Here is a 13,908-nt window from a genome sequence, read left to right as displayed (position 1 = left end):
CAGAGCCTCCTGGCAGCTTAGAAAGACGCTGTACCTCCCGAGCAGCGGACACAGAATCTGATAGTTGTAGCTGCAGATCTCCAGACTTCCACCCAAGGCAGTCGATCATGGGAACATTAGTGTCCGCTGGGGAAAACCTAGTGTCCAAACACCTGGAATAATTATAGTAGATGGACTAGGCAAGCGAAGCAGATCTGTCAGAGGATGCTGTTCCCAAGGAGGCCCAGCAGACACGCCATCCCCCAAGGCCATCGGCAATGGGCCGGTGAGAGGCACACCAGCATCGCTGAGAAGTTCAGGGCTGGCTCTCGTCTACAGGATGGAGATGATAGAAAGGGTCACACCCTGGGACATTAATATCCGGGAGGCATGAGGTCCCCAAAGTAATAGACTCCAGGGCTTGCTATGGAACCTCTCTAAGTCAGCCACAGTTACTCTTACAACCTGTGAGGCGGGAGGAGCAGTGGGGATAAAAGGCCATCAGCTCGCAGGAAATGGGGCCAGCAGAGCAGAAGCCGGTTGGTGTGTGACATGATGTGGAGGGGTGTGGGGGTGGCCTGGACATGCTGGTACCAGATGGAAATTCACTTGAAATTGCTCCGATCTCTAATAGTCACTTACTCAGGTTAGTGGAAGAAAATAGCCATAGATGTAATGGAGAACGAGCTGCTGGAAAATCGTGGCAGTCATAGTTAAAAAGAATGAATTTTATCCAGAGAGTGATGATGAGTAGCTAGAAATCTCATTAGGTGTCATCATTTCATTAGAGGCTGTCATCTCCTGCTTTGATATTTCATTTCACCAATATTGAATTATCAATATTTAATGATTTCCATTTAATATAGTCTTATCACAGAAAATCTCATCTGGGGTTTGTACCCTCCCCCCATTTCACTGACAATAAAGCACATGCTTATTCTAGAAACTAAGGCTAGAGCAAAAATATATACTAAAATAAGATTATATGAACCGCAGTGGTCCAAAAGGTTTCCGCTCATGCTCTCGGGTTCTCATTTCCTGTAAATGAATAGCTGTTCCTACTGCCATTTCAGGCACTTGTGCCCTTTCTGTCTTCTTCATCAGAGGTCACAGGGAACATGTTTGCCCACTTATGTTGCGGATGAGCTGACTAACCCTCTCTCCAACTGGCTGATTTGGTGTCATGTGAAACATTACCTGAGGTCAAATGGGGAACCTACAACCAATAAGCAACAGGACAAAGCTATTGAACTCTACAGTCTCAACTCATGTGCTGCGTAACATGTTTGTAGATGAGCTGGACAAAGGGACTTCGGTTGATACTATAAAGGATGTGGAGGGCAGAAATTTAAATATAAGGAATATCATGAGGAGGAGAAGAGAAATGTTGCTTTAAAAATATCAATCACACTCCGGGCTCATGATAGATCTGGGCGTCTGAGATCAGATTAAACAGCCAAAATTCAGTGTCCTAGGGAGGAATCCTCCATGACTTGTTTCTTGTCCTGTTGTCATTGTCTACACGTGTGTGGCCTGTATATTTTTATGTATTACATTTGTAATAGATACACAGGCTGAGCTGCAGTGTATGTGTGCCCAAGAATCTTTTTTTTTTTTTTTTCCATTGAAACCGCATTCACTCCTCCACTGGATGGGCATTAATCAGCAAGTGGCAGAATTTGTGGAGCATAAAGTGATCTTACAGACAGTATAGTTTAAGATCTTCATTTTACAGAGAAAACCACCAGAGTCCAAAGAATTTCAGGGAGTCATACTGGATAGAGAGAGAACACTTGAACCTAAATCTCAGTTCAGTGGTATTTATTGTCTGGCAGTCACATCCTATAATCGAGAACTTCAAATCTGCCACTGTCTGTCCTCATAAACTAGAGCACCTAGAATATCACCCTCACAGGTGAAAAGAATTATATATTTAACCACAGAGTTCACATTTTTCACCTGTGGCTGCTCCAGGTATTTGAGATTCCAGCTGCTCTTGGTAACGCTGATACCCTAACTCCACCTATTGAAAAACAACAAATTAAAAAATAAACAGGGGAACTCAATATACATTTTTACAAAGAGACACACAAATGGCCAATAGGCCCAGGAATAGATGCCCAACATCACTAGTCAGTAGGAAAGTGCAAATCAAAATCAGAGCAGCTATTGTCAAGAATATGAGAGATAAAAATATTGGTGAGGATGTGGAGAAGAGGGAGCCCCTGTGCACTGTGGATGGGAACCTAAGCTGGTTCAGCCACCATGGAACATAGGATGCAGGTTCCTCAGAAAATTAAAAACAGATCTACAGTATGAACCAGCAATTCCACTTCTGGGTATATACCCAAAGGAACAAGATATTGAAGAGATGTCTACACCCCCATGTTCATTGCAGCACTGTTCACAATAGCCAAGAGATGGAGACAGCTTGGGTGGCCATCAGTGGGTAAGTGGATAAAGAGGATGTAGCATATCTCTGCAATGGAATATTACTCAGCCATGAGAAGGGAGGAAATCCTGCCATTTGTGACAATATGGATGGGCCTTGAGGGCATTATGCTAAGTGAAATAAGTCAGACAGAGAAAGACAAAAAACAGCATAATATCACTTACATAACAGCACCTGGACATCAATGATCACACATTTCACCTTGGAAATAAACTTTTTTTAAATGTTATCATTTGGGGATTCCTTACGGCACTGTGACAGGGTGAACATTAACATTTCCTCATTGTAATCAAACATGTGAGCTAGTAAATGTAATTCTGAGAAGAAACAGACATATATACATAGTAGCTCTAACAATGTCCAACTCTCATTTTTTAAAATATTTTTTATTGTTTTTTTTTTTAGAGAGAGAGGAAGGGAGAGGGGGAGAGAGAGAGAAACATCAATGAGAGAGCCACATTGATCAGCTGCCTCCTGCACACTGCCTCGTGGGGACTGAGCCCACAACCTGGGCATGCGCCCTGACTGGGGATCGAACCAGTGACCTCGGTGCGCAGGATGATGCTCAGTCCAGTGAGCCACACAGCCAGGCTCAGTGCTCATTTTTATTCAGGCTTTTTAGTTTGCTGGGGACAGTTTCGAACCCAGGGAATATTTAGCAGAGCTCTTCCAAATTTGGTTAGTAGGACTCCCCTTTGCAGCCCATCTGAAAAATTCTTCATTTGCATCCAAAATAGTCATCGGCTGCACCGATGACGAAAGGAAAAGACAGGACAGGGTGGCCCCAGACGGGAGATTATTTCAGCTCGAAGTCACACTTACTCATGACATTCAGGTTAGAACGTAAAGCAGAACTGGCCCCAGAGGAGGCGCTTTTACTGCCTCTCAGAAGCTCCTCTGTTTTCTGAGGATTACAGTGTTCCCTTGGTGTGTTTTAGGTGTACTTTCCCACCTAAGGGCTTCCTGTAGCTCAGTCAAGGTCCTTGCCAGTCCCCTCTCCGGCCCCCGTTTCTGAGGTTATCGCTGGCAATAGCAGTCGGATTAGCGGAGAATTCTCACGTGTGTAATAGGATGAATGAGACAGACTCACAGTTGGGGGTCACGCTGTTCTAGGACTGATGGTGCGATTCATATTTTCTCCCTGAAGTGTGATACCTGTATTTACAGAAAGAGCATTCTTCAATCTATTGGGTAGAGCAGCTCTGCCAAGGAGACTTGGGTGGCATCTCAGACCTCACACAAAAGAAATGGCATTGTATTTGGATATATTAGTTTGTAGTATTACCCTAAAGCAAAGTGAATTAATAATGATCTGCTTTGAACCGTATGGATAAACTTATGTGCAGAAACCAGGTATTGACAGTGGATCCCTGCTAAGCAGTTACGCCGCATCCGTCACGGAGCAGCGACACTCACCAGGCCCAGGGCAGCTGTGCTGGCCCCCGCGGGCTGTGACAGACGGGACAAAGCGGAGAAGCAACAGCAGGTGGGGACGGGAGAGTCACTGGGCCCGACCCCTCCTCCCTTCATCTTCATTGAATCTGCCTTGTTCTTATGCACTGGACACGGTCACTGGGTCTAGGGGTGGCCAAACCTGAAGAAGGGTAAATAGACCCTCGGTCAAACTATGATAGGAAAATAGAAAATTTAGGCAATCTCAATTCTGCTTAAAGTAATATAAAAATTCCTCATGGGTTAAATGAAAGAAGAGAGAATACAGCACCTCTCTAATTAAAATGCAAAATCTTTAAGTAATAGTTTAAAAAGTTATTGAAATGTTTTTGCTTTAATGGCCACGACCATTACGATTAGCACATATTTTGACAACTATGACTAATTGTAGTGGTCTTGTGTTTGTGTAGCAGGAGGTCCATGCGTGAGTCTAAACGCTGATCAGTGTGAGGATGCAGATGCGTTGAGGCATTTCTTCTGGGTCAGGGGGCGTGTCATTTCCTAAGGAATTAAAGCGCCTACAGTGAAAATGATCCTAAAGTGAAAGAGATTCTGATATATACGCTTCAGACAATAATTAACGTGTAGGAGAGGATGACCTTGGTACTGCCTGTCATGTTGATTTGGCTCATGCCTCTGTTGACGTGCATTTGAGTCCTAGAGAGAGAGAAATGCTTAAAGGTGAAGATTGAATTAATTACTTCTTTTCACATAACAGTCTTTGATATGTCAGGTTCACAAAACAGCAAGACTGTGTGATCAACACAGAATATCTGGCACAATCAGGGTGCCAGGGGCACTAACATGAGTCAGCTCTGTGGGCCACAGATGTTAATGCTGCTGTCGAGATAGTGAAATAGTCGATGCTCACAAAGGCATCAAATACCCAGTGCCCTGGGGCATCTGGCAGAGCATAGTAGGAGTGAGCATCCCCACACAAGTGAAAATCTTAAAAATCCAGCAGTCGGTGGGGATGTGAGGGCTTGTGAGAATTCAGGAGACAGGCCTAAGACCTGTATGTTGATGAGTGGAGGGGCCTTGAAGGCAGGTGCACCAATAACTGTGATGAGCCTGAGATTTTACACTATTTCTAAGCTAACAAATTAGTCATTGTTCATTTCACCAGGAGATGAACACTACCATCTCCAAGCTTACCTGACCCTTTGAGCTGGGATAACTATGTTAATTGTTTCCAAACCAAGACACCTTTGAGAGTAAAAAGGGTGGTACTATAATTATGCTAAACCAGGTGGGACAGTCCTTGGAAATTTGCAATGTGTGTTTACCCTGTAAGTGCCTTATACCAAAGGAACAGGAACTCTATCCCAGCAGCCTCGTCTGAATGTTTGTGAAACTTGGGATGAGTTAATGTGGATTATGTGTCTATCCTGGAGACGATTACTGTGGCCGAGAGAATGGAGTGTTGTGACTGGATGGTCTGTTTCCCTCCTTGTCTCCTTCTCTAAGGCTGTGCCTCTCTCACAACATCTCGCCTCCCTAGTTTGGTAAAAACCGTTCCTGGCTCTGTCCTTAAAGGTAGATTCTTATACTTAGAGAAGAGCATGTATAATGCAGACCCCCTTGTGGAAGAATGTAAGTTACTTTTATGAAAGGCCTTCCTACCAGTAGTGAGTATAAACAGGATTAAAGTGTCAGAGGACTCCACTCCCATGCACACACACACGCACGTACACATTTGTATTGGGTCTCTTGCGTTCAGACCTTACTTAGTTTTAGATAATTTTAGCAGGCTGATTTATTTGTGTGGATACAGCCAAAAATAAGCATTGATTCTCAAATGATTTGTTTTCTGTATGTCAAAGTAATGGATTAAATAAATATACTGACTGAAATGGAGCTTGGTGATATTACCATTTTGTTAGAGATAAATGAGAGTGGTGATCATAATAATTTATCAGTTGCTACCCTCATCCAAAGTAGTAATTAGGTCACTGAAAACACATTTTTATACACTTCGTTTACACTATGCAATTTTTTCTGCTCTTAACCTTATTATTAAACAAAAGTTTTCTTGTTCAAAGAGCAGACAGCCACCCTCCCACTATCTAAGAGGGAAAGATGCAGGCCAGCTGAGTGGAAGATCAAGTCCGCCTATCACATTCTGAATGCTGTAGGAGTCTACTCTGATAAGAAAATATGTATCTATGCTATGACAAAATAATTTATTTACCTTCAAGATATTCAGGAAGATCTCTTTTGGTGGAAATAAACCTCCCATAAGCCTGAGTTAGGGAGCGTGCTCTCCTGTCCTGTCTGATGGAACATTTCATCAGGGGTTGATGTTAATTCTTTAAATGGTCGGCAGAATCCCCAAGTGCGGTCATCTGGTCCTGGCTGCTTTGTGTGGGTGTGCGTGTGAAATGTTTTGATGAACTCAGTCTCAGGGCTCAGTTCCTGTGCTTTCTTCTCTGAGTCTTAGACCCGCCGGTTCTTGCTGCCTTGGTAGGTTGACAGTGCTTTTAAACGGTTTGAGAAGTACCTTTCCTGATCTCCTGGCTCTCAGCGGGAGATTTGGTTGAGAGAGATCACAGCGCCGTTCCTGGAAGCCGCAGTGTTGTTTTGTATTTAATTATACAGAAGACATGCGCCTTCTTCAGTCACCAGCATATGTATGGGAGCTGCACAGGCGTATGCAACCTTTTTAGAGCCATTTGTGCTTATTATCCCTGAAAGAGCAAAGCCATTAAATTAGGTGTGTCGAGGACTTAAATGAAGCTCCGTGAAATACAACAGCTAGTCCTGGGAACGGGAAGAAGCCAGATTTGCGTGCGGAACAGTACCCTGCGTGGCTGCCGTGCGACTTACAGGTGTCGTCTGAGTGGAAAGTGGCCTCGATAGCGTCACATACAAGGCGTGTTCACCGCAAGGACACAGGCAGCAACAGGCTACGCATGTCGAGTAAAACGCGGGCAGCCCTCCAGCATACGGAGGTGGAATCGCACCCGGGGATCAGTGTGCAGCGTCAGGTGGATTCTGAGAACTAAGACCCGAGCGACCCGCATCCACGGGATGGCCCGAGAAGAGCGTGCCGTGGGCAGCGGTTTAGACTGCGCGCCACGCGGTGAGCAGGCAGGGGCTTCCCCCGGGACCCGGAGGAGCAGCCCCCACTGTGAGTGGGGCTGAGGGGCAGGCAAGAGCTGGGGGGTTATTTAGAACTCAGCGCTTAGGTGGAGCATCGTGGGTCTAAGAAAGAGGACAGTGATGGGAGGGCGAGTCAAGAATGGACTGAACGTTAACAAAGAGCATTTGAAATGCAATAAAATGTTGTGCACCTGAAACCTGTATAATTTGTTAACCAGTGTCATCCCACTAAATTCAATAAAAAGGGGAAAATAGATAAAATGAAACATAATAAAAGCCTAGGAAGGGGCCGTTTCCCTGAGCCTGACTCAGAGTGAAGCGGGGAGCACTAGCCGAGCCTTAGTGAGCGTGTGGGCGTAAAGAAGCCCCTGCTGGGCAGAGACCGAGCAGCCAGCCTCCAGGCTGCAGGACCAGGGGAGCTGATCTCTCCGGGTGGCTGCAGCTGTTCTCCCCTTCTTTCCACATGGCTTCACCACCCCTTCCCATCTCCAGCTCTGCGCCTGTCTGTGCGAGTCACTCTCCCCGTTAAATTGCCTTGAGGAACCTTTCCATCTGTACCTGAACCCAGGCCCCACTCCACGGCAACGCTCACTTCCGCGCTCAAGTTGCGTCTGAATGGCCAGCAGAAGGACGTGCCCCTGTCTTGTTCACTTCTACAAGTCCCCCGTCCCCTTTCACAGGACTGGACACAGAGGCACTCTGCATACCAATTCAGCTCACCTGTGGACGGGCTTAAGCAAGTCTCTTACCCAAGATGGAATCAGAGCGAGAGACAGATTATTACTCCAAAAAGCAAATAATTAAATGTAGTAATAAATGATGAGCTTCTAATGGAAAGAAACACTTATATATAGAATGTCCCCCCAAAACTGTATACACACTCTGAGTAATTATTAATTCCATTGGGTTAAATCTGAAAAGAAAGAAACATGAATTGAGCTCTCAGCTGTAAAGGGTGTATACATTTTGGTGGACACCCTGTATATACTCTTGCCATAGAATGATCTTCTTCTGTTGAGGAGAATTCTTCCTCACCCCCTGCCCCCCACTCCTGCCCACCATGCAGATGAGCCCGGGTGACGAGTGAGCAGCAGATACCCCAGCCAGATGGCTGATAACTTAGAAGTTGTTGACTTGCACTCAGGTGGATATATTTCTTTCAGAGTGTTCTATGCCCAGTCCCTTTTCTTGTTTTACTCAGTAATGAATGGGCACTTCAATACTTTATGCTATTATTTAAGAGTGCACTTTAATGAAAAGTAAAGAGATGACTTATTAGACATCCAATGCCTCCATGTAATTCAAACAACTTAGTCCAAAACCTCCAAAGCTCCACCCCAGTGACTGATCTGCTGTACCAGATTTACAAAGAAATAGCAACTATTGCCTGGCTGGCGTGGCTCAGCAGTTTAGCATCAACCTATAATCCAGGAGATCGCCATTCCTGGTCAGGGCACATGCCCAGGTTGTGGGCTCCATCCCCAGTAGGGGGCGAGCAGGAGGCACTCTCATCATTGATGTTTCCAGCTCTCTCCCCCTCTCCCTTCCTCTCTCTGAAATCAATAAAATATATATAAAAAGAAAAGAAATAGCAACTATTGATTACTGACTATCTCCACAAAACATTTTCATCTGATACATTCTCTGGTACAGAAAACTAGGAAAGTTTACATTTGAACTGGACAGGTACATTTGGGAATGACAATTTCAAGGTTATTACATAAAAAGAAAGGTGTCAGCAATATTAAGGATCAGTGCTGCGATAGAAACCCTCTAAGGTGACTTTCCCAATGTCTTTAACTTTCCCCATATGTCTTTAGCATAAAACACATCAAAGCAACACTTCAAGAGCACCTTGAAGCACTGCTCCACACACATGGCTTTGTCATAGAGAAGAAACAATGGCAGCCACACAGGTACAGCAATTAGAGATGATCTCTCATTTTGAAGAAGCAGCAGGCTGACCCCAGGGTTAAGCGCAAAGGCAGCCCTGCTGGCGACGGCTACTAACTTTTTGTACCTTTCATGGAAATAACTGTCACTCACACATTAGCAAGGTCCCTCATATTTTGAATATGTGAAATAAAGCCTCAAACCATAGCACGTGTGAATACCCTCTGTGTGTGTATCAATCTACAAAGTGATCTATAGAGAGCATTTTTTTAAAATTGGTCTTCAAAGACATCTTATTATTATCACTTCAAAGGGATATAAATTCAAGAAAATATTTTCCAGAGAATAGTAGGCTTATTCTATTTCTGGTGTTTTATTTGGCCAAGAATCTCAGCTTTTGTCCTGCAAAATAAGTAATAGCACCAAAGTGTGGTAGATAAGCAATGTCTTCAAATAAGATTCCAGACAGAGTTCTGCCATTGTCAACATGGTGTTAGTATGGCCATTTTATACATGAGGAAAAAAGATTCCAATATATTTTCCTGAAAAAAAACTCAGTTTGGGGTGAGTGGGAATGAGATGGTCTTTGGATTTCTGGGTCTTCTGCTATCTCACATTAATTGAGTGTATCTGTCCCATGGCATGAAGACAAAGGATCCTGCACCCTCTGGCTTTCTCACCTACCAATCCAATCCAGTCAGCTCTTCTTGCCAAGATCACAAAACAAAGCTCTTTGTAACTAAACCAAAGTGCTCCATGACATCCTCTCGTGTTTTCTTCACTTTCAATTCTTAGCACAAAAAAAAAAAAAAAAAAAAAAGGTCTCTAGGTAATGGTTTCATTCTGGCCACTTACTCTCCTGGTTTCCTTTCTTTTCTCCCTAACTGCTTCCTCTTAGGCAGATGGCTGGATGATTGTCAAGGTGGGCCTCCCTGAGAAGGTACAATTTGAGCAAAGAAATCAAAAAGGTTCTCTTGTTTCAGATACTTTAATGACATTGATCATCTACAAGTTGGGTACAATATTTATATTTCTCTAAGGAAAATCAAATTAACTGACTCCTTGCTTAAAAGCCTATCCCTCGTCTGTTTGAGAAAATTTAATCCCTTTAATTCAACATGATAGACCTTTTAAAAGCAGGCTCCTGTTTGTACTTCAGTTCAGCCTTTGTTTAATCTTATAAGCAACCTGAAGGCAGGAATTTTCTGCTGAAGCAAGAAATGGAAATGAATTGCAGTGTCCTTGCTTCCTGTCCCTGGGCTGTAAGTATGAGTATAGACTGCTTATGGACTTTCACACGTCAAAGGCAAGGTCAGGTTTATTGGCTCTAAACCTTTGAAATGATGTCAAGAGTTAAGTAATATATACAGTAAAAGTCACAACTGAAATTCACCTCAGTTTCATACTCTATTAAACACCTTATAGTAGCACACAACATCACACCACATTTTTAAAATCAACTCTTTGTTTTACTGAGTACAAAGCTTTATATAGTGTGATAATGCAAGTAAATGTGATTTTTACAGAAAGGACAATTATAAAGAAAGAATTAGGTGTTGCCATCGCACTTAATGCCTAAAGAGTTACAAGTGTGCTGTGAGGAAGAGGGTCTGGGGCTCAGACAAGGTGTGTCTGACAGTAGCTCTCGGCTTCTGCAAGGGATTCCATCTGTTGAGTATGCCCACTGCTTTTACCAGTGTGTAAGGCACAGACAGTGGACCTAAAAAGCAGGCTGCCATTCGTTATTTAATCAATGCATCCTATCACTTTCTAAAATATGTTTCAATAGTCACACAACAATCTGAAAACCATGACTGGCTTTTTTCTTCCCAAACAATACAATTCTTTGTTAAGGGACAATTATACCTGTGATGTAGAACATTAATCTTCAGATCCATGAAGCTCAGCAAATCTCAAGGAGGATAAATTTTAAAAGATTCATATCTAGACATATCAGTCAAAAGGATGAAAGCTAAGGACAAAAGAAAATCTTGAAAGCAACAAAAGAAAAACAACTCATTATGTACAAGAGAACACCAATGAGATTAACCATTGACTTCTCATGGGAAACACTGGAGGCCAGAAGGCAGTGGGATGTCATATTCAAGGCGCTTAGAGATCCGTCAGTCAAGAACCCTGTATGCAGAATTTTGTTGCCCATGTATTTCTCACTTTGGATAGACGAATCAAAGTTGCTTTGATTCTGAACATTCGTGATCCTGAAAATTCTCAGTGTCTCATGGAAAGAAAAAGAAAAGAAATTAACTTTCATAAAATGTTTTAAGTTGACTATAATTGAATGTATACACTTAAACATACCCTGTTATTTTATTATTATAAAAACTTTTAAATTAATTTTTTAATGCAGTTTATACAACAACACATAGCTGAGGTTTTCATGAAGCTTCTAAGATTCTAAATTGTATTCTGTTTTCACAACTCCTTCATGTAAGAAAAAAGTAAATTCCCATGTAAAGTAAGTTCATCAGACTTCTATGGCATAAGATAAAATATAATTTTGGAATATAGTAGCAATCCTACTATAGTGGTAAATATTTAGAGCATATAAAAAGATGAATATTCACAAAATAAGAAAACCCACATACAGCTTTAGAAACCAAGTTAGTTAAAATGTCTGGGCCATGTTTCATTTCTTTTTGCAATAACGAGCCTCACCAGGGCATCCTCTACCCCAGAGCAAACTTTGAAGTCCACAGAATTTGATTCCACGTTGGCATATCATCCTGACTTCAAAGGGATTTACACCCCTCAAGAATTTCACAGAGTTCAAGAAAGAAAGAATCTCGACTTTCTGGGACCTTCACCAAAATTAGACACACCTGGGTGTCAAACACAGGGATTTGAAAGTACAGCTTAATTCACACAGAACATTTCTTGTTCATTTCCTGTTGGGTGAATAATTATTGTGATGTGACAATAGAAGAACTAAAAGTCGAAAGTTCAGTATTTTGGAGATAAAGTTTTGCCGAAACACATATTTAATTCTAGGTAAGAAACAAGATGGGCGAACACTTGTCTTCCTGCCTGTTTGTATGTGCAGGACTGGTCTGGCAATCTCACGTTTACCGTCTCTACAAAGACTTGCCCTAAGACTCCTCTTATTTTTCATAAACATGAGCTTGGGGACCTGACTGCATTTAATTTAACACTTAAATTCGCAGCCTGAAAATTAATTACTTGCAAAAGTTCTCTTCAGTGTGTCTCCCCCCCCACCTCCTCCCACCCCACTCCCTTGTAGTACTGTTAGAGTTTACATCCATAGAAGTGCTACTTATCCTTAAATGCCCACTCAAACTTATTTCAAAGTAAAGAACTTTTTAAACCAAATAATAAAAATATAATAAAGATTATGAAACTGGTTTAACAATGTATTTTCTGTTTCCCTAGGCTAATAATATGTCCTGTAATTATATAAGTATCAAAATTTACCTACACATATATTTTTCTCTAAATTATACATTTTAAGTCATAGGGTCAGTGTGAAAGAAAATGTATGACAATCTTTATAAAAGTTTTTTATTTTTAGTTTATGATGGAAAAATACTGTTCTTCTAAGTCCAGCCACAGTGGCAGTCTTTTTACAAGAAACCACAATTAACTTACCATTTTCTCCATGTTGTTAACTCCAATAAAATAGGCTAGACTCTCAATCCAGCACTGATACCTTCTGATGGTGCTTTTTGGTTTCTGTGGTTTCTTTAACATTATATCCTAACATTTAAGGAACACAAAGAGCTATTAATGTTAAATCACCTTAGTGGGCTCCTTAGGAATCTCAAAGGGAAAAAAGATGTCAATTAGGTCCATCAAACTGGACACAAAAGCATAGGCAATGATTGAAATTATTCCAGCTTTTAACAATATATGCTGTTGATGGACATGTTGTCTGGGACCACTAACTGGGTTGCACAGTCTGTAAGAACCCTGCCTTTCATCTCCTTCAGTGGACAGGTGAAAAGAGGAACAAAAATTTAAAGTTATGTATATAGTACAAGCATAAGAAGGAAGGTAGTTATACTTGCCTAACACAAATCTGATAAAACATTAATATTAATATTATGAAGTATTTCTCACTGAAATAAAGCTTGAGCCATCTGAGTGCAAGTATATCGCAAGATGAAAAAATCGAGTTTAGTTATTTATATTAATATTTAAAAGTGAAAAAAGTCTAAATTCAAAATATCAGCTGATTAGGTGGGCATCTGTTGAACGTCCAGGACTTTGTTGATAATGAAAGAGAAGGGTGTTTTTGATGAAAGAAGACAGCAAAGTTTTGCCAGTGCTACTATCAAGAAATGGCATCATTTTTCTTATTTCTCTTCGGCTGGAATTATGACCTGTTTTAACCGACAGAACCTGCAGGAAGAGACGCTGTGTGTGCCCAAAGGGATTCCTGGTTTCTGCTTGCAACACGCGGAACCTCCATTTTGAAACCCAGCTATCATTCTATGAAAAGCCCAAGCTAGAGGGAGAGGTCCCCTCACTAACAGGGAGGGAGACACCACTGTCCCTAAGGCCACACAGATGAAAACGCCAGCACCCGGATCAAGAGCCTCTGCTGAGCGCCCAGCCTGCAGCCACTGAGATGCGGGCCGGCCGTGCGGGCATCGCCAGCCCAGCGGGGCCTCCAGGGGACACCAGCCGCAGTCCCGCAGCAGAGGACAGACGTCCAGCCAGCATGCTCAGACAGGCCGCAGAACCAAGAGCTAACAAATGGCTGCTGTTGGCTTAGGTTTTGAGGTTCATTAGGCAGCAATGGCTAACCAACGTCGCAGGCGTGTCCTGCGTTGACCTGCCCGTGGGAGTGCCCAGTTTCTGTGGGTGCAGCGCAGCCTTCAGCTAGGCGGCCCCTATTATGCTGCACGGTCAGTTTTATTTCACCTCCATCTTAAAGCATTTTTCACAAAGCTTTTGATTACAGTTTTCTAATATAAAACGCATTCTTCAGGTTACATGTGTTTCATTTCAAAAATATTTGTTGAATTTTGTGTTAACCACTCAGTTTGGTG

Source organism: Miniopterus natalensis, chromosome 19, assembly GCF_054644295.1.
Source record: "Miniopterus natalensis isolate mMinNat1 chromosome 19, mMinNat1.hap1, whole genome shotgun sequence".
Taxonomy (NCBI): Eukaryota; Metazoa; Chordata; class Mammalia; order Chiroptera; family Miniopteridae; genus Miniopterus; species Miniopterus natalensis.
The sequence above is the reverse complement of the archived record's forward strand: the minus strand, read 5'-3'. Positions refer to the sequence as shown.